At 51.8% G+C, this 22588-nt stretch overlaps 1 protein-coding gene across 3 annotated transcripts in view; it reads left to right on the forward strand.

Annotated features, from left to right (window-relative positions):
- Nucleotides 1-1071: 1071 nt before the first annotated feature.
- AGPAT3 (1-acylglycerol-3-phosphate O-acyltransferase 3) overlaps nucleotides 1072-22588 on the forward strand; it is a 69175-nt gene continuing 47658 nt past the window's right edge. The window contains exons 1-2 of one of the 3 annotated variants that reach the window (XM_079766730.1): nucleotides 1112-1193; nucleotides 15013-15074. The gene's annotated coding sequence lies outside the window, so the exon portion shown is untranslated. Of the gene's footprint in view, nucleotides 1194-14840; nucleotides 15075-22588 lie in introns of those variants that run through there. The other 2 variants (XM_079766728.1, XM_079766731.1) reach the window with 2 other exon arrangements.

Consider the following 22588-nt stretch of genomic DNA (forward strand, 5'->3'; position numbering starts at 1 on the left):
AGGGACAGGCGGGCCTGAGGACCCAGCAGAGTGGAGGTGAGCCTCTATAGTGGCCGTCAATGAACGAGGCTGCCTGGGGACAGTCCTGCCTGCCACTCCCTCTGGAGGCCCAGCCATAGGGCAGGAGATGCAGGAGATGCAGGAGATGCAGGAGATGCAGGAGATGGGGGTTCGGCCAGGCCAGAGCAGACAGGGGTCGGGGACCACCGGCGAGGGGCGGGCTCGCGAGGCCAGGCCAGGGGAGGTCGCTGCCCCCACCCCGTGGGGAAACTTCCTCCAGGGTCAGACACCGGCGACAAGAGCACGTGGGTCTGAAACACGATCCGCCCGTGGAGTCAAGGCTCCCAGGACACTCCCCACGGTGACCCCGCGCCCGCGGTGAACCTCAGACCACAGCCCGGATCCAGGACAGGGAGCTCCCGCCTGGAAACACCCCCAGTGCCCTCCCGGGGTTCCCCGGGGAGGTGGGGGGAGTCCGGGCGGGGTCCCAGGGCCCCCCATGGCGCTATCTCCGGCACCCCATCTGCCCGGACCCCTCCCACCGCGCTGTGCCCGGCCCTAATCCAGTTCCCCATCTGTGCCTCTGCCAGTTGGCCTCCCTTCACCCCTAATCCGGCCCCGCCACGGGGGGGGGGGGGGGGGCGGGGGGGACCTCGATAGTCCCAAGCCCAGGTGCCCTCCTCCCCATCCCGCAGTGCCTCCCGCCCACGCGTGTCCTATAGGCCCCGCCCCTGCCGCCGCCCCCCCACTGTGCCCCCTGTCACCCCATGTCTCCCCTGCCCCTCCCAAGTGCTCCCCAGCACTCCACGGACCCCTGTGTCCCCCACGCGTGTCCTCCCCGCGTGTCCCCCTGTTCCCCGTATCCCCGCGTGTCCCCCGCCCCACACGTGTTCTCCCCGCGTGTCCGCCCCGCGTGTCCCCCTGCCCCCCGCGTGTCCCCCCGCGTGTCCCATGTCGCCCCACGGCGTGTCCCGCGCCCCCCCCCCCGCGTGTCCTCCGCCCCGCGCCGGCGGAACTGTGGGAGCGGCGCGCACAGGAAGTGGCGGGGCGGCGGCGGGCGCGGGGGGATGGGGGCCGGGGGCGGCGGGCGCCGCACTCGCTGAGGCCCGACGCAGGGCCGGGCGCCCGGGGCCGAGCGCAGGCCGGAGCGGCCCGGAGGCGGAGGGACGCCGGGGCCACGCGCGGACCAGCAGGTGAGAGCCGGGCCCCGCCGAGCTCGCCCCCATCGCCCGCCCGGGTCGGCCCCCGCCCGCCGCCCGAGGTCGCCCCCTCCCGCCCCGCCCGGCCCCGCCGCAGTGGCGGCCGCGCTCCCGGCTGCGGCCTGCGGGAAGGGGCGTCCGCGGCCCGGGCTCCCCGCCCCCGCCTCCCGGGCCTGGTCCCGCCGAGCTCCAGGCCCCTTCCCCACTGCCCGCCGCCGGCCCTGCAGCCGGGGGCTCTGGTCCCGGGAGGGGGCGCCCCGGGAGGGCCTGGCTGCTCGGAGGGGGCGCCACCCCCACCCCCCACCCGTCCCCCCGGACTTTGTGGGGGATCCCCTGTGCTCCACCGTGGACGCGACGCGCCCCCTCCCCGGCGTGTGGGGCGCCGGTGACCTGGGACCCCGGGCGCCCTCCCCTCCCCGGCACGCGGGGCCGGTTGCACCCTGCGGGCTGGGCTGCGGGAGGGAGGGAGGCAGGGCTGCAGGTGGACTGCAGGGAGGGGCGCCCAGTGTCCAGCCTTGACTTTGGCGTTTGGACCCGAGGCTGACTGCGAATTTCCATGGTTCCAGTCAGGTGATGGGTCCCTAACCCAGAGCCCTGAGAGGGAGCCACCTCCACCAGGGCCACCCCGGAGGACATGCGGGCCTTGGGTCCCCGGATCCCAGGACAGGAGGGTTACTAGCAGTGAAGCTACCTTGAAAAATTGTGCTGGTGTGTATTTTTTTTCCCCTTTAACTTTGAGAGAAGTTCAGTGAAATAGGAAAAATGCTTTTATAAATGGCTTCCCAGCCCTTTCCTTTTAAAGCATAATGTAAGTCTTGCCTAAGAGAATACTTGAGCGGTTGGATTCCTTTCCTAGGAAATATGATCTCTCGAGAAGGGAAAATGAGGGCTGCTGGCCTGGAGGCAGCCTGGAGTGAGCAGTGGCCGCCTGTGTTAAAAGTGAGACTCATCCCAGACCCGAGCCGGGTGAGCTGGTGCTGATGGGCCGCATGCTGCCTCCAGCCCAGAGGCTCCCTGCGTGTTAAATGACAGCTTTGCGGGCTGATTCTGCTCACTTAGGGATTGCTAATCAACGCGTTTCTCCCTTTAAAAGCTTCATCAGAGGTCGGGTCAGATTCTGAACATTCTCTAATTTGATCACTTCCTCTCTGTCCCCGCCCCCTACTTTGTCCCTCCCCCGCCCCCCCTTAAAGTTTCATAGTTAGTCTGTTACAATTCACTTCTGTATCCATTTCTTGGCGACTCTCAGAGATGGTCTTGAGTAACTGATCCAGAAGCTACATGTGATTGACATTCAGCATGCACAGGGCCTCTCCTTGGCCTCGGACACTGTAAGGCGCCTTAACGTTTTGAACCAAACTGGATGCGCTCGGTGGAGCCTCTGTTCACCCCACCTGCAGGGCAGGGGGCCGGCGGGGGGAGGGGGGGGCGGCTACCTGGGCATCTCTGCCAGACAGCCTATGTCTTAGCAGTAGCCTGAAGAGTTGGTGAGACAGGGCTAATGCCGGTGTTGTGGGTGGTGAAGGAAGCAGGGGTCCTTGAACTGGTGAGTCCTGATTCTGGAAGCTGTGCCCAGCGGGGGATGCCCCTGTCCCCGGACTGGCCCACCCGCTTGCAGGGACGCTCCCTGTGTCTGTGCACACGTTGGTGTGTCAGGGCTGCGGACGTAACCTGGACGTTGCTTTATCTTGGAAGTTAGAAAAAGAGCATCCATCCGAGTGACCGTTTCACTCCACTCGCCCTGTTAGCTAGCCGTGGGTCCTGACACGCTGGGTTACCCTTGACCTGTGTTAGCCCCGATCAGACTTTGACCTTGTGAAGAGTGGTCGTGGAAAAACAGTGAGGTTCAGTTACCTGCTGGAGGTCGGATCACAGATCAGCACGGCCAGAATTTAAATTGAGCTCCACGGGACTCTCATCTTTTCAGATCCATCCGTCCGCTGAAAGTCTGTAAACTTTTATCTCTGGTGAAATCCGAGGTGGGGAGGGAATGGTGAAACCCTGACACACACAGGGAAAATGAAAAACAGATGTTGTGTTTGAGCGGAGCCGGATGGCCTGGGGTTTGGCTTGGGAGGGTCTGGTTAACTTGTCCAGTCACATTTGACCCTGAAACACACACGTTCCGTTGACTTTCGGTCTGACTTGAGTGGGGGCTGGCCCCTCACTGTTAGATGCTCGCCCCCTTTGTCACCGTCAGTATGCACCTGTGGCAAGAGCGATGGCTTCCACTCCCAATCTTGTCTTCCCCCTCTCGCCTTGTCAAAAACTCGTAACATTTTACTGTTACAGGTTGTGGCTGATGGATGTGGAGAGAGCAGAGCATCGGGCGGGTGGGTTACATTCGTCTGTTTCTGTTGGAACTGAGATCTTCGTTACTTCGTCTTCTCATTGAGAAAATTTACCTCAGGTTGACTGAATTTAGTAAAAGCAGTGGCTAAGGAATTGTCTGGGTTTTCCTTGGGTAAGCCATTCTTGGGTCAGTCAAACAACGCTTGACGTTTTAAATGAGTCGCTTCACATGGTAAAGGGAAACAACTGTGACTTCATCTTTGGTTCCCGAAGCCACTTACGGGTCATTTAAAAAACGAATCCTAAATTACTAATTTTAAAATGCTGCATCTCGGGCGAGCACATTAGTGGCTCGTCCTCTGGCAGTCTTTCGTGTCTAGTTACTTATTTAGTGCTGTTGGAGGATCTTTATCAAGCAGGGTGTGAGAGAGACTGTGACCCTGGTCACGGTGGGGGCCGCCTGTGTGTGTCTGTGGAGGTGGGAGCGGAGTGGAGGGGACACTGAGGCCGTGCGCTCTGACTGGCCCTGGTGCTGTGGTCACACTGGCCCTGTCTTTTCCCCAGGAGCCAGAGGGTTGCAGACATGTTAGATGTTGGTGTCACCACACTCAGAGGTACACGTGTCCTTGAACATGTGACAGGTAGAGTTGCTTTGCATGGCGTGGGACTGAAAGCTGAAGCGGGGTGCTCCGGTGGGAGCGGCGAGAGGCCTGTCCCGAGGCGACTTGGGAGGCCACGTGTCATTCACGTGGAGCGTCGGATCCCTCTCGGAAAGCGGTGGGGAGTGACATCCATCATAAAGAGCAGAGTGAGGGATTCTACCACGAGCGGTAGGAAAAGCTGCTGCCAGGAAAGACCTCGCCCAGACCCGTGGCTCCCGGGGACCTGCTCCCTAAAGGCTGCACACCGGGCAAGGGGCTGGGGGCGGCTTTCTCTCTTCATCACGTCGTTTGCTGACCTGAAAACTGTGTGCGCATATGCCGACGTTAAATGTGTGCCCTCCCGCGTCATGTAGGCTCTGCGTATTGTTTTTGTAGCAGCAGCTACAATTCTTGCACCTGTCCGGCATTTTACGTGCTTCTTTTGTTGTTGGATTCTCAAAACAACCCCGTAAGGACAGTAGTGTTGCCCCATTACACAGATGGAGAAACCGAGGTGGGCAGGCTTGGCCAGGGTCGCTCAGTGAGCAAGTGGTGAATCTAGATTGCAGACAAAGGTCTGATGAGATCCACATCGCCGCGATGCTCAGAAAACTCAGTAAGCGAAAGCCTACATGTTAGAAACAGAGACTGAGTGAATGGCTCCCCAGAAATACTCCCTCACAAACTTCTCACCTGTGGACCGAGTCAGAGACCCGTCTCTGGGATGACAGAAACAGACACGAGGCAGGTCAGATGCTGCTTCGGAAAGAACAGAAATTCAGTTTATGCAGCTTCACTGTGCCCAGTGTTTCTCTAGACACGTGGTAGAGCTGAGCTGAAGAGCTGTCCACTGACCCGTCGCATAAGAACGTGCTGATGATTGCCTGAGACTCCCCATAGATCGATTTCTAACCTAGATGACTGTCCTGGTCTAATTGGAGTGATTGATTGACTGAGCGCAGAGATGTAACTTTTATTAGGAAGATACACGTAATTCTTACGTTCAGAGAGAAGTCACTCAATGGACAGACCTTGCAAAATACGGTTCAGTATCAGCGATTTTTGCCAAATGAGACAGCAGTCACATGGTTAAGTGAAGACGGCCTCAGTTTGGGTTATTCGGGAGGTGGACGTCACGGTGAGCAGTGCCAGGAGGTTTCAGAAAAGCCCCTGGTTTCGACAGGTCTCCTTAAGCTGTCACTCAGGCCCCTTCGCTGCCACGCCTCCAAGGTTGAGTGTCCCGGCAGGGGCTTCCAGACGGATGACAGAGATCAGCACACACGTGTCAGCGGTAAAGGTCATTCTCGGTTTTCTAAACCGAGGCACATGCTGCTGTAACCGAAGTTTTAGATACTCGCTCGCACATGCCCCGGGTGGCCTGCAGGTCAGCTCCAGCTCCAGGCGAGCACCTGTCTTCCCGGAGCCCCACCTGCTTTGTGCCTTTCACTACTTTCCTTCACACTTTGGAGTTATTGGGTATAAACACTTTTTTTTTTTTTTTGTGAACAAAGCTACATGTGAAAGTTGTAGACACAGATTCCGACAGGGGCCAGGCAGGAAGGTGAGCCAGCGACGGAGCGATGGTGGCCGTGTGAGCGTGAGTGATGACCGAGCGCCTCTTCTGGGGCCCCCTCCCCTGACCCAGCAGGGACGCCCAGCCAGCAGGACCGGGTGGGAGCAGGACCAGAGTTACTGACCTCTGGTCGGCTGGGACAAGCCAGGAATCTGGGTTTTTATATGCAGTTATTTTTAACAGACCATGCAGGCAAATAGAAAATGTTCCTGCTTTAGCCGAAACCGGTTTGGCTCAGTGGATAGAGCGTCAGCCTGCGGACTCAAGGGTCCCAGGTTCGATTCCGGTCAAGGGCATGTACCTTGGTTGCAGGCACATCCCCAGTAGGGGGTGTGCAAGAGGCAGCTGATCGATGTTTCTCTCTCATCGATGTTTCTAACTCTCTATCCCTCTCTCTTCCTCTCTGTAAAAAATCAATAAAATATATTAAAAAAAAAAAAAGAAAATGTTCCTGCTTTAATTCAGCCAGTAGACACTATTTTTGCAACCTCTGGCCTAAAATACATGTTTAATTTTTGAAATAAAGTAACTGAGCTAATTAAATGAAGACACAATGGGCACTTCCCAAATGCACGCGAGGGAAGCAGGACACGAATAACAGAAGCCTAAGCCTTTATCTGCAGATGAAAACCAAAGAATACTTTTCTACTGGGCTATGCCTTTCTCGTGTATATTCCTTGCATATAGTTCTATATGACATGTTTCCTCATATATTCGTGATGCCAATTCTGTGTTGTAGTGGGTGTATCACATACCTCGCGTCTTGTGCTTTTACTTTATTTTGATGAATAGAAATCCCTAATTTAATGCAGACTTTATCCATCTTTCCTTTCATGGGTAATGCCTTTTGAGTGTTGATAAGAAGTCCTGCCCACCCTGGGGTCTCCTGCATCTTCTTGTAGGAGTTTTAAAGTTTGTTCTCCACACTGAAGTCCACGCTGGTCCTCAGCGAGTGAGTCCCTTTTCCTTGCTGGCCTGCGGTGTCCAGGTCCCCTCCGTCTGGTTGTCTGTCCCACTGGTCAGTGTGTCTGCATGGGCTTCATCATGCTGCTTGGCTCTCTACCCGTCCTGCTCTCTGGACGTCCTCCCCCGGGTCTCTGGGACCCTTGGTTGTTGTTGTTCCTTGCTTTCCTGTGTGAATGTTCAGATCAGCTTGTCGCCCGGCCTGCGTGGCTCAGTGGATGACCGATGAACCAAGAGGTCATGGTTCGATTCCCAGTCAGGCACATGCCTAGATTGTGGGCTCAATTATTAGTGAGGGGCGTGCAGGAGGCAGCCAATCAATGATTCTCTCTCATCATGGATGTTTCTATCTCTCTCTCCCTCTCCTTTCCTCTCTGAAATCAATAAAATACACTGAGTGGCCAGATTATTATGATCTCTGAACGCATAATAATCTGGCCACTCTGTGTATATCCTATATAATAAAAGGCTAATATACAAATTGTCCCCTCGACCAGGAGTTCAACCAGCAGGCAGGCCGGCCAACCGCCCATGTCCCTTCCCCCTGGCCAGGCTGGCCGGACCCCACCCATGCACGAATTCATGCACTGGGCCTCTAATAAACATACACACACACACACACACACACACACACGCACACACACACACACACTGAGTGGCCAGATTATTATGCGTTCAGAGATCATAATAATCTGGCCACTCATAGTATATATATTTTAAAAAATCAGCTTGTCAAGTTTCATGAAAATTTTGTCAGAATTTTGATTGAAATTGTATTAATCCTGTAGATTTGTTTGGGGGGATTTTTCAACTTTATGATATTCAGTCTTCCTGCTGTAAACATCGTATGTGTCTCCACTAATGAAGATCTTTTTAAGTGACTTGCAATCAGGCTTTATAATATTCCACATACTGTCTTAGACTCTGCAGTTAAATTTATTCCCAGGCACTCATAGTTTTTGTTGCTTTTGTAAGTGGTGTTTTATTTATTTTTTTATTGATTTTTTACAGAGAGGAAGAGAGAGGGATAGGGAGTTAGAAACATCGATCAGCTGCCTCTTGCACACCTCCTCCTGGGGATGTGCCCGCAACCAAGGCACATGCCCTTGACCGGAATCGAACCCGGGACCCCTGAGTCTGCAGGCTGACACTCTATCCACTGAGCCAAACCGGTTTCGGCTGTAAGTGGTGTTTTAAAATTTTATTTTTAATTAAATTGGTTTCTAACTTCTTATGGGTGTCGTACAGAAAGGCAGTTGATTCTGGTTATCAATTTTATAGCCAGTCACCTTACCCGTCTCTATTTCTAGATTTGTGAACTTGGGGGTTTTCTGCGCAGACATCCCTATTGTCTGGGAATGGTGGCGGCTTTGTCTCATCCTTGTGCCTTTACTGTCTTTCCTTCCCATTTTACTGCCGGGGCCTTCGGGACGGTGTTGGATGGCAGCGTGATAGGGTGTTCCCGTCTGGTTCCCGATTTCAAGTAAAGGATGCTGTTGTTTCCCCTTGTTGTGCTGGTATAGACACAGGCTGTTTGGTTCTGAATTGTCCCATTGCGCCTCCCAGGATTAGAGGCCAATAAAGAGATTAAAGACTTACCTCCATTGGTCATCAGGGACATGCAAAAATATGGCCACAGGGAGGTGCCGGCCTGCCCACCAGGGTGGCTAAAATGTACAGCGGCCTCGGCCCAGCGTTGTAAACAGGGCAGCGCTTCAGAGATCCCATGGCCAGATCTGCAGGCGAGGCCATGGCACGTGACCCAGTGTGCGTGTCAGGACCCCAAGCAGGACAGGATGGCCACAGCCACTTAGTGGGCGGACCCTGGAGAAGAAAAATGTGGTGTATACTGTATGTACAACGAAATATTGCTTCAAATAAAATTCACACGATGGGAAAGAGATGAAATAGCTGCAACCACCGGCAGATATGTGTGGCTCTTACAGATGTGGGAGCAACGGCGTGAGGCACAGAGGTGCGTGCTGCCTGACCCACGGGTAGGAAGCACAAAAGCAGGCAAGAGCAGGCCGTGCTGCCTGGAGTCAGGGTGTGGCCACTGAGGGGCCACTGGGGACGGGAAGGGAACATGCAGGGCCTCCTAGGGGCACTGGGAATGCTCTCTGTCTTGATCCAGGAGTTGGTTACTTGGGTGTGTTTAATAGTTGCAGATCCATTGAGGTTTTCCAATCCTGTTTGAATATAACTTGGTAAGGTACTTTTCTAGGGAGGCATCTGCATTAGTTACCTGTGCTGTGTGACAAATGAGACCAATGTGTGTTGGCTTTAAAAACAGCACTATCCTCTCACAGTGTCTGTGATCCGAGAATCTGGGCACAGCTTAGCTTTCATGGGCTGCCATCGAGGTGTCACTGGGCTGTGGTCTTATCTGAAGGTTCTGTGGGGAAGGGTCCCTTTTCAAGTTCACTCATGGGTTGTTGTTAGGATTTTGAGGGCCTCCCCAACATGGCAATTTGCTCATTGGAGCATGCAAACATTAAAGGAGAGAGAGGAATAGAGAGGGAGGGAGATAGAGAAAGTTGCAGTCTTTCAAAACCTCATCTCAGAGGTGACCTTCCATTACTTGTGCTGTACTCTTTTAAAAAAAAACACAACACACGTTTTTCTTGATTTCAGAGAGGAAGGGAGAGGGAGGGAGATAGAAACATCAATGATGAGAGAGAATCATTGATTGGTTGCCTCCTACACACCCCACACTGGGGACTGTGTCCATAACCCCGAGCATATGCCCTAATTGGTAATCAAACCGTGACCTCCTGGTTCATAGGTCGATGCTCAACCACTGAACCACACCAGCCGGGGATGCTGTACGCTTTTTGTTAGAAGCCAGTCACTAGGTCTAACAAACCCTCAAGAGGAGGGGATTGCACGAGGGTGTGAACCTGGGGGGTGGGGGGGTCATCTCAGGGCTGCCTACCGTACTATCCATTTCATTAAACTGGCCATTTCCTTGGTACAGAGGTCATTATATTTTCTTAAATTTAAAATCTCTACTGTGTCTGACATTAAGTTCCCCTTTGCATTCCTAAAATTGCTCTTGCCTTTCTTTTTTCTCGAGTCATCTCAGCAGAGGTTTATCTATTTTATTACTGACTGCAGCGCCGGCTTTAGTTTTGTGGACCATCTCCATGGTCTCTGTTTTCTGTGTCATTAATTTCTGCTTTCATTGTCATTATTGCTTTCCACGCTCCTTCAGTTTATCCTGGTGTTTTTTTGCTAGGTTATTGAATTGAAAGCTTTATTTTCTTTAATATTCTTTATCCCTTACTTTTAATTTCTTTTTTCTTTATTATTATTCTTTATTGTTTCTAAGCATCGTTTCTTAATTTTCAGACTTTTTTCCTATCATAAGCATTTAAGGCTGTAACTGTCCGTGGCTCTGCTTGATGGTAGCCTGTGTATTTTGGTACAGAGCATTTTCACTGTTCAGGTCTCAGCATTTAACCATTTCTGGTATTATTCTTCTGTGACTCATGAGTGATATAAAAGACATTTTTATTTTCTAAATGTGTGGGGATTTTAGGTTAATTAATCTTTTATCCTCACCTGAGGATATGTTTATTGATTTTAGAGAGAGAAGGGAGAGAGAGAAACATCAATGTGAGAGAATTGCCTCCTCTGTGTACCTGCCCGGGAATCGAACCCACAACCTTCTGGTGTATGGGATGGTGCCACCCTTGCCCTCTGAAAGGGTCACGCTGTTTCCACTCACCCAGTCGCATGGGAAAGAACGACTCCCTTCCAGGCGCCTAACAGTTTTCTCGTTTTCCGTTATTTTCTCATTTTGAAATCCAACACGCGAGGATCTTGCTGTGAACTGCGACAGTGCCATGGTCAATGCTGTTGAGGTCACGCGGTGAGCATGGAGGGCAGGGGACTGGCCTGTCCTCTGTGGAGGTGTTGGGGCGCACCGTCGGCTCGAGGCCGAGAGCATGGGTGACAGCGGCTCTGGCAGGTGAATCCTTCTCTCGGTCACGGCCTCTGCTCCTCTGCTCCTCTTCCCCGTGAGGATCGGAAAGGCCGCGTGTGAAAGCGCTTTGTAAAGTGGTGTGCACACACCACGCACCTCATGCAGGGTGGAGAAGGGACGTCCCACGTGGTGGTGTGTGTGAGTCCGGGTCGCCTGCCCCGGGACGCCAGCACTTAGGAAAAGGGGCTCCGATTGGCAAGCGCCACAGGGAGAAGGGAGCAAGAACAGAAACAAGGGCTGAGCTTTGCACGGATTCGTCCCCAAACTGGCCATGAGCCCTTGGACACCCGGCAAGGGTCCCTCCCGCGTGCCTCTCCTGCTGGCGTTGGCTCCCCTGATCTCCCTGTGGGCGCCGACGAAGGAGACGTGAGCTTTGTCCGTCCCTGTTCTCTTTGTCTGGAAGAGGCATGGCCGCATCGCAGCCCAGTGTCTCGCAGGTGCTGAGCGTGGTAGAGGCGGGGGCATTGGCATTAGCTGTGCCACCCACCCGCACCCAGACTGGGTGTCTGCCTGTCCGTACAGCACCGTGTTCTGTGCCAACATTGGTTTTCCTTGTTGCTGAATCATTTCATGGCTCAGCAAATCTGGGAGTAGCATCTCTTCTTCCCCTGAGAGCCACTAGCCTGAGAGTAGCCGGAGCTGCTAGCTGTCGTGTTCACTTTGTGGCACTTGGACGGCTGATTGGCAGGAGCAGGCGAGGCCACCTGTCCTGGTCTCGTGTCCTTAGGCTACTCTGGGAGCCAGGGCTGCGTCTGGGAGCCCCTGGAAGAAAGCTGCATTAGGGACTTTGTAGGGCGACTTCAGGTCCAGGGGGGCTAATGGGTTCAGTTGGGGTTATCTCCCCTTCCCAGCGATTTTGTTTATTGCCATTTGTGTGTGGGGGAAGGGAGGGTTTGAAAATAAGTTTTAACATTTGCCACCACATTTAGGGTAGGACAGGTTTACATAACAGCAATGATGGTACCCATTAGTCTTTTTATTCCCCCTCACGTATATCTGCCAAATAATGACATCAGCACCTAAGAGGCACCGGGCCCAGCGTGGAGTCAGCAGCAGCGGCCCGGAGCATTTCAGATGCGCTTTATTTGACATGGCGTGTAACTTGACATGTGTGACAGTAGTATGTCAGCTGTACAGAACAAGAAAGATTTGTACCAGGTGGGTGGTTTGATGACCGAGATGGTCCTTCCTGTTGTTGGGAGTGGGGCTGGGAGGCGCTGGGGGTTGAGAGACAGTCTGACAGAGAGACAGAGAGACTATAAATAAGAGAGGGGCTTCTTATAAATAAGGACTTTTTTTTCTAGAAAAAAAGAGAAAGTTGAAAAGGAAGTGATGATAATTACAAATTGTTTGTGCGTGGTCATTTGTACTTACTTCCAGAGAGGGTTCAGTTTCTTCTTCCCCTTCCAAAGTCTACAGAAGAAGTAGAAAATTGGGAGTGTTTGATAATTCTGTCATTTTTATTTTATAACTTGTGATGATATTATATTTCCAGGAATGGGTTAGCTTATTTTTTTTTAAATTAAGAAATATGAAAACAGAATATTGAATCCCCACACCTACCATCCAGTGGGAGAATTAACCACTGTAAAATCATTTGAAGTCAAAGAGTCCATGAAAGTAACATTCGTAACTTGTAAATGGAGAAGGGAGATGGGAGGACAAGGACCCTCGGGTCTGCCTGCGCTGCGCTGCCCCACACAGAGCCGGAGCCGGAGCCGGGCGGCTGGTCAGGGTTAGGAGGTGCTGTCAGAGTGACAGGCACACGATTTCCAAGAGCCTGAGAGAGAGTGAAGACACCTCCCTAAGATGCTTTTACACGGACTCGACGTTGGACATATTGGGTTAAATAAAACATATTATTAAATTACTAGAGGCCCAGCGTGCGATTGAAATCATGCGAGGAGGTGCCCCACCTCCCGCCATGCGAGGAGGCACCCTGCGGGCCGCCGCGGGAGTCAGGCCTGACTGGCGCCGAGGGTGGCTGAGACCCCACGCCTGACTTCTGCCCCAGGCCCTCCCCGCCCCCCTGCCTATGTCTGCTCTGGGCCGCCTGAGCTGCCGCTCTGGCTCGGGCAGGCCTCCCTGTCTCTGTCTCCGTCTCCGCTCCAGGCCTCACCTGCGCGTGCAACCTCCTCCTGTCCGGTCGTGACCCGTTATGGTGTCCCGGCCTAATTTGCATATCACCTCTTTATATATTATAGCTGTTTGCCTGTTTCTTCTCACTTGTTCATGTGGCCGCTGGAAAATGTACAGCTGGGGAGCACTTCTCTTTGTGGCTCACGTCAGGCTCACACTGGGCAGGCTGTCGGGGTTCCGAGTGGCCTCGTGCGGGAGGGCCCTGTGACCTTGGCACGTCCCCCACCTTCTCACCACTTTTATCCAACCTTATACTAGAAAAGTAAGAGAAGAAAAAGAAAAGACATACATGATGGAAAGGAGAAGTGAAATCTTTATTCACAGGTGTGGAAAACCCTACGGAGTTTACAATAAGCTACTAGAACTAATAGGTGAGTTCAGTGAGTTTACAAGATACAGGTCAGTATAACACTGGACAATATAGTAGCACTGGACAATTAAAATTTGTAATAAAACACCATTTACAACAGCAGGAAAAATATGAAATTCTTAGGGATAAATGTAACCAAAAAATGTACCAAGAGAAATTAAAGAAGACCTGTATAAATGGGGAGATATACTATGCCAATGAACTAGGACACCCAATGTTACTAATCTGTCAGTTCTACCAAAACTGACATGGAGATTCAGTGCAATCAAAATAATAATCCTGGCAAGGTTTTTGTTTGTTTGGGGTTTTTTTTTTTTAGACATTTACAAGCTTATTTTAAAATTTAATGGAAATCCAAAGACCTAGAATAGCCAGAATGATTTTGAAGAGACAAACAAAAGACGACCTGGTTTTAAGACTCTCTGTTGCTTCACTAATTGTGGAAAAGGTATGCATGAAGATCAGTGGGATGGAATGATTCCAAAAACAAACCACATCTAGAGTCAATCAGTTTCCAACAAAAGTACCAGCGTAATTCAATGAGGAAGTGATAGTATTTTCAACAAATGATGCCAGGATTATTGGACACCCGCATGCGAAAACAAAGAACCTTTGTCCTACTTCTTCCCATTGTCAAAAAAGTCAACTTGAAATGGGTCATAAGCCTAAGTGTGGAAGCTAAGACGACACGATTGATAGAAGAAAAATGTGGTGTATACATAAATGGAATATTATTCAACCTTAAAAACAAAAATGCTTATAACATGGATGAACCTGGAGGACATCACGCTGAGTGAAATAAGCCAGTCACAAAAGGTCAAGGACTATGATTCCACGTATATGAGATGCTTAGAGCAGTCAGATCCATAGAGACAGAAAGTAGGATGCTGGGTGCCAGGGGCTGGGGGACGGGGGGCAGAGTGTGTGTGTGGAGTTAGTGTTTAATGAGAGGGTTGCAGCTGGGGAAGGTGAAAATTTCTGGAGATGGATGATGTTGATGGTTGTACAAAAGTATGAATGTGCTTAATGCCACTGAGCTGTGCACTTAAAAATGATTAAAATGGCCCAGTCAGCATGGCTCAGTGGTTGAGCGTCGACCTATGAACCAGGAGGTCAGGGTTCGATTCCTGGTCAGGGCACATGCCTGGGTTGCAGGCTGGATCCTCAGTCAGGGGCTTGCAGGAGGCAGCCCATCAGTGATTCTCTCTTATCATTGATGTTGCTATCTCCCTCTGAAATCAATAAAAATACATATTAAAAATGATTAAAATGTGAATTTTATGTATATTTAACCACAATTGAAAGCAAACAAAAACAAGGAGTAAGATTGGCCAGTGGCCCTGGGGTTTCACTTCATTGGTCACAGCGTAAGGTCGTGCTGGAGGGAGGGGAGGCCGGCTGTCCGGAGGGGAGCCCGGTGTGCAGGGTTTTGTCTGGTTTGGGAGAGAGCGAGAGTGCAAACGAGGTCGGGCAGCACTCTGTGCTGGGAAGGACAGATCCTGGCATCCAGAGGGCAGAGGCCCGGGGGCTGTTGGATCCGCGTGGCGCATGGCGGGAGGAGCCCATCTTCAGCTGCTCCTGGAGCCTGCAGGGAGGCTGAAGTTGCTCTGTGGTCCTTCCTGGGGTGTGTTCATTTGTGAGCCATCTGTGGGGCCTCCCGATTGGGCAGTGGGAAGTCACGGCTCGGAAAGGCCCCGAATGGGCCATGGCCTTGGCATTTGCTGAAGGCAGTGGAGTGTTCACTTCACGGGGAAATAAAGTTCGTTTGTGGTGGTCAGCTTCCCTGACATGCAGGAGTCTGGTCACGGTGTGTTTTTCCCACGTAAGTTTGTGCCTTTCACTTTTAGGCCCTCAAGGTGAAAACCTCTCAGGACGGTTGCTTCCCTGGCTGTGCTGACCCTGAGCCTCGGTAAGTTAGGAGAGGAGGCGCCCGGCGTGTGTGTGTGTGTGTGTGTGTGTGTGTGTGTGTGTGTGTGTGTGTGTTTCTGTTCCCCGCAACAGCCCTGGAGTGGGTCCTGCCCTTGTGATCTGGGCACAGCTCTTGCTGGCAGACCCAGAAGTCCATCTGCCTTGAGAGCCGGGCTCGCTGAGTTAGCTTCAGTGACATTGAAGGGACCTTGTGGAGCACAGTTGGGCCTTAGTGCATGTTGATTGATTTTCTTAAAGGGGTAGATGCTTTTTCTTAGGTATTTGTTAATCAGTTCCCATTTATCCAAAATCCAAATGAGAAAGTTCTGGTACGGGGTCTCTCCTTCTGTTCTTCCCTGGGGGGCCGGACTAAAGATGCCGCTGGGTCCCAGTGTGTCCGCGGGGGAGCAGCAGTGGGCATCACCCCGCAGAGCTGGGCCTGGCTTTTGTTAGCAGACCCCGAAGACTGAGAGACTCTTTGAGATAGACGTGGCTGTCCAATTTAGATGTCCAGGGGTGACGTGACCCCGAGGTCTGTGTGCGTGTTTGCCAGGAGGAGGCCCAGTTCGCCATGGGGCAGTCAGCTCTTAGGGTGCTCCCTGGGAGCCCAGAGATAATCGGCAGCTCTGGCGGAGAGCACTGAGGCGGGGGTGGGCATGGGGGTACCCAGTTCATCAGAGTCCTCAGGTCCATCCCACAGAGGGGCCTCCGGTCACCCACACCCCCTCTTCTGTCCTCTGTGTCCTGGCTCCAGGCAGCCCGGGACCCTTCTTTTAGGCTCCATGCTGACCACCCTCCCCCCACCCCCACCCCTGCACCCACACGCAGTCTTGAGACCTACTAGTGTTAGGTGAGTGAGCGACAGGTTCCTTTCTATTAATCACGCCTCCACCAGATGGCCTCCTACCATTGCTTCTCTGGGCCCGGAGTCACCTGTCTTTTAAAGTGTTGTCTGCGAAGCGCGGGTCCCCGCCACCATGTCTAGGAGTTTGCACGTTTAATTAATAGTTTCCAGTTCTCAGGCAGGATGTTAAAGCTCCTGTGTAATGATTATCACAAACAGTGTGCTGATAGCTACTATTTGGTAAAAACAAACAGTTTTGGGGATACGAGTAAGATGATACAACCCGGTGCCAATCTCATACTTTTTGTATTTGTAGTCTTGACTTGTTTCAAATAATGTTGCTTAAATATATGAACCGAGCACTGCAGCACTGCCTTCCTTTGCAAGTTAAAGTTACTTTGTTTAGAGTCGCTTTAGAATTGAGTCTTTTCTTGCGAGTGCCTGTGTAGTAACTGTTACCATAAAGGTGACACAAGCGGCAGCTCCCGGGGCTCTGAGGAGCCGGGCTCCAACGCTCTGACCATACCGTGGGTGTGGTATGGCTGTAGACGCTGACATCCTGAATCAGAAGTGTATTTGCTTTCTTTGCTCATCATTGATTTATTACTCAGCTAAGGGTTTCCCTTGTTAAGTTGTTGAGAGCTGCTATTGTGAACAAAAGAAAATCACAGTTACATTGTATCCTAGGGTTGAGCTCTCAATGCATTACTTTCTTTTCCTGTCGATGATCACCTGCAGGGACTGGAGGACGCTTGGGGCTGAGAGGATTCTCTCCCTCACAACTGCCCGGGGAACTGGGGCCCGGGGCCTGCAGAGCTGAAGGGGCTCTGGGTGACGCCGGAGCCTTGCAATCCGGGAGGCGCATTGCACCGGGCACAGCAGGTGTGTGTCCTCCGCCTCGGTTTGTTCCTGGGCTGGAGGGGCCCAGGGTCACTAGTCAGCAGCCGGCCTCTCCCAGAAAAATGGCATTTGGGGAGACTGGAGGCGGAAATCAGGTTCCCGGGCCAGGTTCCTTTCCCAGAAAGGGGCGTCTGTTTTCTGGTACATCCCACCCTGTATTCTCCGGCTGGAACACGTAAAGGGCTGTGTGCACACGGGTTCACATGCCTTTGTTGTCCGGGTCGCCACTGCTCCTCGGGAGGGCTGCCTGCCTCCAGGCGTCTAGCACCAGGCGCGGCAGAGGCCACCGTGGCGGGCGCCGTCTTGTCTCACGGACACCGCCTGCCTGGCAGCTGCTTATCTCTTGGGGCCTAGAACTAAAACTGAAGCTCTCCTCTGGAGCAGCCGTGCCGGGAGCACCAGGGCCTCGTGTGCCGTCGGTTTGGCTCTGTATCGGGGGGTGCTGGCTGGAACAGAGGACTGTGGGAAGGGCATCGGGGGGCCACATCACATGCATCTGTCTGGTGGCCACGTCACGTGCAACCTGAGCTGTCTCGGCCGCCTCCTTGACGCGGCGCTTGGCGTTGCCTGGTGGTCTCCCACTCGCTCCCAGTGAATTGAAGTGAAGAGGTGAGTCCGTAGAACCACCAGGCTGAGCCGGGAGGCATGGCCCAGACCCAGACATTGAAGGGAGGCACCCAGCAGGCCTGGCACCCCAGTGAATGCCACGCAGTGCGGCCCCTTCTCAGTTTCCGTGCCACTTTGCTCTCTTCACCGTCCTTCCAAAGTGGGCGTCTGTCGAGGGAGCGTGCGGGCAGCTGGCAGCCCTGGAGGAAGGGCAGGCGGCTGCCGCGGGCGGAGCGGCGTCCGTGTTCTACCACAATCTCCTGCAGCTCTCCGTTTTCCGTAACGCGCCTCCAGAACGTCTTGGATTTCCTGCGTAGACGATCATCTCATCTACCAATGGCAAAAGCTGTGTAATCTCTCTTTCTCTTATTCTTGACTTGTCTGTCCCTGTGGCCACAGTAAGTTCTCGGTGGTGGGATGGCGTCTCGATGGTCATTCCTTAAGTATGAGTGGCATTGCCCTTCCCATCTGCCTTTCCTGAATCCAGTGAAATAGGCTTGTTTTCTTCCTTTTTCTTTTATTGCCAATAATCAGATTAATTGATTTTCTATAGTAAACTGTTTCTTTATCCTGGTATAAACAAAATTTGGTCATGATTTTATTTTTTAAATTTTGGAGTATTTTTAAAAAATATATTTTTATTGATTTCAGAGAGAAGGGAGAGGGGGGAGAGAGAGAGAAACATCAATGATGAGAAAGTCATTGATTGGCTGCCTCCTACACGCCCCCTACTGGGGATTGAGCCTGCAACCCGGGCATGTGCTCTTGACCTGAATCGAACCTGGGACCCTTTGGTCCGCAAGCTGATGCTCTACCCACTGAGCCAAACCAACTAGAGCAGTCATGGTTTTTTTTTAAAACTGCACGGCTAGAATCAGTCTGCGAATACATATTTATTGTGAGTATTCCATCTCACAATATTCTTGCTGCGATGGGTTCAGTAATGGGCATTTTGTGTGGCTCCTGCTGTTTCCTGGAATGCCTTGACCGTTTCTCGTTCAGGAAATGCTGACGTTGGGGCTGAGAGGTTATTACCTTACAGGGGAGTCCGTAGTGGGTGTGTCACATTCAGGGGAAGCATATAATGAGTGTCTATAATCTTTTAAATTGCCTCCACTTTATGGAGTGTTTTTATCAGGAAGTGAGGTTGGATTTTGCTTAGTTACCTGACCAGCATTCTTCTTAAAGAAATAGAATGAATTTTATTAATAGATTTCCTACCATAAAATCATGGTTGCATTCATGGAACAAACCCTTCTTGGTCTCCATGTGTTATTTTTTTAAAATATGCTATTAGATTCTCTTTGCTAATTTTAAAAGGAATTTTAATATTTATATTCATAAGTGAAGAGCAGAGGTAGGTTCTCAAACCTTTGATCTCTTCACACTTGGCAGTGTCAGGACATGTTTTTGGTTGATAAACTGGTGGTGGTGGTGATGGTGGTGTTTCTGTTTGCCTCTGGTGGGGAGAAGCCAGGCATGCTGCCAATATCCCACAGTGCACAGGGCAGCCCCCCCACAGAGTATCTGTCCAAATGTCAGGAGTGCCACGGTGCAGAGCCCCCCGGTGTTGATGTATATACTGTTTTAGAAACTAACACCAAGAACATTTAAGAACCATTAATAATTTATTTAAAATAGCAGCAATAGCTCTTTTCTGGTTTTGGCCGTGCGAGGAACCATGAGCAGCAAAGTCTCCCAGGACCCCCTGCGCCAGGCGGTGTGGGAAGTCCCGCACAGGAGGCAGCGCCAGGAGGGTTTTGCAGACGGTCGGGCTGCACATCAGCTTGAAGAACTGTGACCCTCAGAAGGACAGACGCTCCGGGCACCGCCAGGCAGAAGCCCACTCCTGCCCCACTTCCTCCACATGTGACCTGGGAGACCAGCAGCCCTGTGCTGAGGCCACGGCCGTGCACCCTCCCCCCCACCCCCGGGACATGAAGCGCCGAAGAAAAAACTCAAAAAGGATACGAAGCTGGCCAAGAAGTGTGCTGTCTTTTGGCCTCGGAGTCTCTGGTCAAGCAGATCCCACGAGTCCCGGGCCCAGGCCTGGATCAGCTCCTGTCCTTGCTGACCCACAGCGAGAACGTGGTGGCCGAAACGCTGAGGTGACAGCAGATGAGGAGGATGCGTGTCTGGCAGTGGCTGTGGCCACGTGAAGATGACGGGGAGGAGCTTGTGTGCAACATCCACTCAGCTGTCAACTTCCCGATGTCGCTGCTCAGAAAGGACTGGCAGACGTGCGGGCTTCGCACCCCAGGAGCCCCACGGGCCAGCCCGGCGCCCGGACGGCGGCACAGCCCAATAAGCCATGCTGCTACCATAGAGAAAGCAGTAAGCCCATTGCCCGTTAACATCAGTAACATTTTTTAATAAAGAAAACTATATTTTTTCAAAACGGTAAAACAATGCAGTGAGGAGAGAGGCATTGGTTTATATTTTTGCAGCATACTCAGTCTCTTTCATGTCTGACCAATGGGGGATGGCAAAGGGAATCTGTGTTGGCAGTGGCTGAGGTTCCTGAAGAAACTCCTGCCTCACCCAGCACAGCCTTGGGGGGAGGGACGGGGACTCCCAGACCCCCTGGCGGCCCTCCCGTCCCACTGAGAACATGGATTAGACGAACCTCCGCTGCATTCGTTCTCACATTGCGAATGTAATGCCACACTTGCTTTGTGCAAGGCACCTGGGAGCTTGCCTGCCTTGTGTAGGACCTGGAGAAGGTAAACAGTGTTAGGATGCTCTGTTGGTATAGGCTGGGTGGAGTCCTCCTGTGAAGTCCTCTGGGTTTGCTCTCTTGCATCAGCTGTGACAGATAGCGCTTTTAATTCTACAAAAGCAGGTCTGCTCAGGCTGTCCATCTTTCCTGTGTTCCTTTTTGTGTAAATTTCTTTTCTCTAGAAAAGTATACACGTGATCGAGGTTTTCAAATTTATTTGCATAGAGATGTGCAATCACTTCCAGGATTTAAAATAATATTTTCTTTTGATGCTTATTTCCTCTTTTCTTTATTTATTCATTTTATTCTCTTTTTTCTTGATTAGTTTTTTTTATTGCTGTAGGTGACTGGTCTATTTTATTGATTTTTTAAAAAGAAACCATCTTTTAAAAATTTATAACTAATTAGAATGCTTTTCTCTAACTCACGATATTTCACTTTTACCTTTATCAATTCCTTCAGTTACTTTGTAATTTTCTTCCAACTCTGTTTCCATGCATTCTCTTATTTCCATGCTTTCATTTCTAAACATTGAAAGTATTTAATGCAGTACATTTTCCTCAGAGCCCTGCTGTCGCTTTCATTATGTTTTCTAGACATTTTCTACTGCCCTGGAGCGAAACATCTGAGAGGAGAATGTTTACATTTCAGGGAGGAAGGCTTTTTCTGTTTTCTGATTTTGTTATGAATATTGTTTGTATTATACTTACTGTTTGGAATGTGTCGAAAACTTCTTTGTTGCTTCATATATCTGGACACTGTTTGTGGATGTTTCTATGAGCGACGGGGAGAGGGGTGTTCCCTCTTAGCAAGTGCAGGTCGGCTGTGTCTCAGGCCACGGCACCGACCTTGCTCTGCGTCTTCTGGACAGCCCTCTTCCTCCCGACCCCTTGTTCTTCTTGATGGAGGTGTGGCAGCGCCTCTCATGGTCAGCTGCGGGGATTCTGCTTCCTGGCACGGCTGGCCGCGGTGTTATTTGGTACACAGGTATGAAGCCATCAGATCGTTAAGGATTTTAGTTCTAGCCTTATAAATATCCCTGCTTTGTCATTTACGGTCACTTGCCTGGATATTTTATTCTCTGATATCAAGCATTTGAACCCTCTTTTTACTAGCATTTACTTACACATCTATTCATCCTTTTTGACCCTGCTGGCTGGCTTTGGTCAAGGTATTTCTCTGTAAAGCAGCTCCCTTTGCTGGTCGGTGATGTCCGCTGGATTGAAGTGATGGACATGGTCCATGTTTTGATCCGTGCTGTTGGTATTTGTGTGTTGGGGGTTACAGGTAAAACGTGTTCCCATTCACAGACACGCTCACGGTGCACATGGCCTCTGTTCTTCACCCTCCTGGTTGTTGTGTGTTGTGCTGTGTTGTGTTTTGGTGTGGCTGACCTGAGAGCTGGGGAGGTGTGTGGTTTGTCTAATGGTTACCAGGTCCTCCCTTTCCTCCTTTTGGGTGATGTCTAGTGTTTCTGCACTAAGAGTGACAGGAAAGCACCCTGTACCTCCCCTCCCCAGGCACTGCCTCCCCGGGCACCTGCTCTGGCACCTCCATGCAGCTTGAGCCTTTCTTGCCCACCTGTCAGTTCCTCTGCTCTCAGTTCCCACTGCTGCCTCTGAAGCAACACGGCTCCTTCTCTCCCACCTCCCTCCCCGCCTGCCCCTCATGCTGGTTGGTTGTCAGAGCCTCGAACACTCAGCCCTCTCTGCTTAGGCGTCTTTCTCCGGGTAGACACATCACAGCTCGTCCCTGGGCCTTCTTGGTGCTTGAGGTGGGTCCCTCGCTCCGTCGTGGGCCGAGGTTTGGACTGTTAGCCAATGGAGCCGCTTGCTGCTGTGTCCCAGCTGTTCCCTCCCCACGCCTCTTGCCTTCAGGTCAGTTTCACGATCCTACTTTGTGGTCCAGTGTTTCTTGGTGAGTGATTGTGTGTATTTCCCTTTGATTTAGTTTCCTTCTTTCTGAGACACACTGTTTTAGCCTTGTCCTTGTAAACCCAGATGGCTGGATTTTCGCTGCTGCGTATACTCACTGTGGTGATGAATATATTTGGACTTTCATCGTCATCATTATTTACTACCTCTTTCCTTTGTGTTCCGTCTTCTCTTGAATGTAACCTGTTAAATCTATTTGTCTGTTTCCACCCTTGGAGTGGTACCTTTATGCATCGGGATGCATGGTCGCCTTAGCTAAAGCTCATCGCTGTCTCTACTTCCTTCCCAAATAGTGTCAAGGCCTGAGAACCGGGACTGGCTCCACCGTTTTTCAGACCCACATCTCTTGGGCACACACAGCACCGTGTGGGTGTTTGCACCTCTGTCCTCTGATGGAGTCCCGGCCGTGGCCCTCAAGGGGGCCCTGGGCCCTGAAGAAGTGACCATGGAGCCAACCACAGGACACGTGGGGACCAGGCTGTGCTGTTCTGCATGGCCGCTCAGCACTCTCG

Source organism: Cnephaeus nilssonii, assembly GCF_951640355.1.
Source record: "Cnephaeus nilssonii genome assembly, chromosome: 3".
Taxonomy (NCBI): domain Eukaryota; kingdom Metazoa; phylum Chordata; class Mammalia; order Chiroptera; family Vespertilionidae; genus Cnephaeus; species Cnephaeus nilssonii.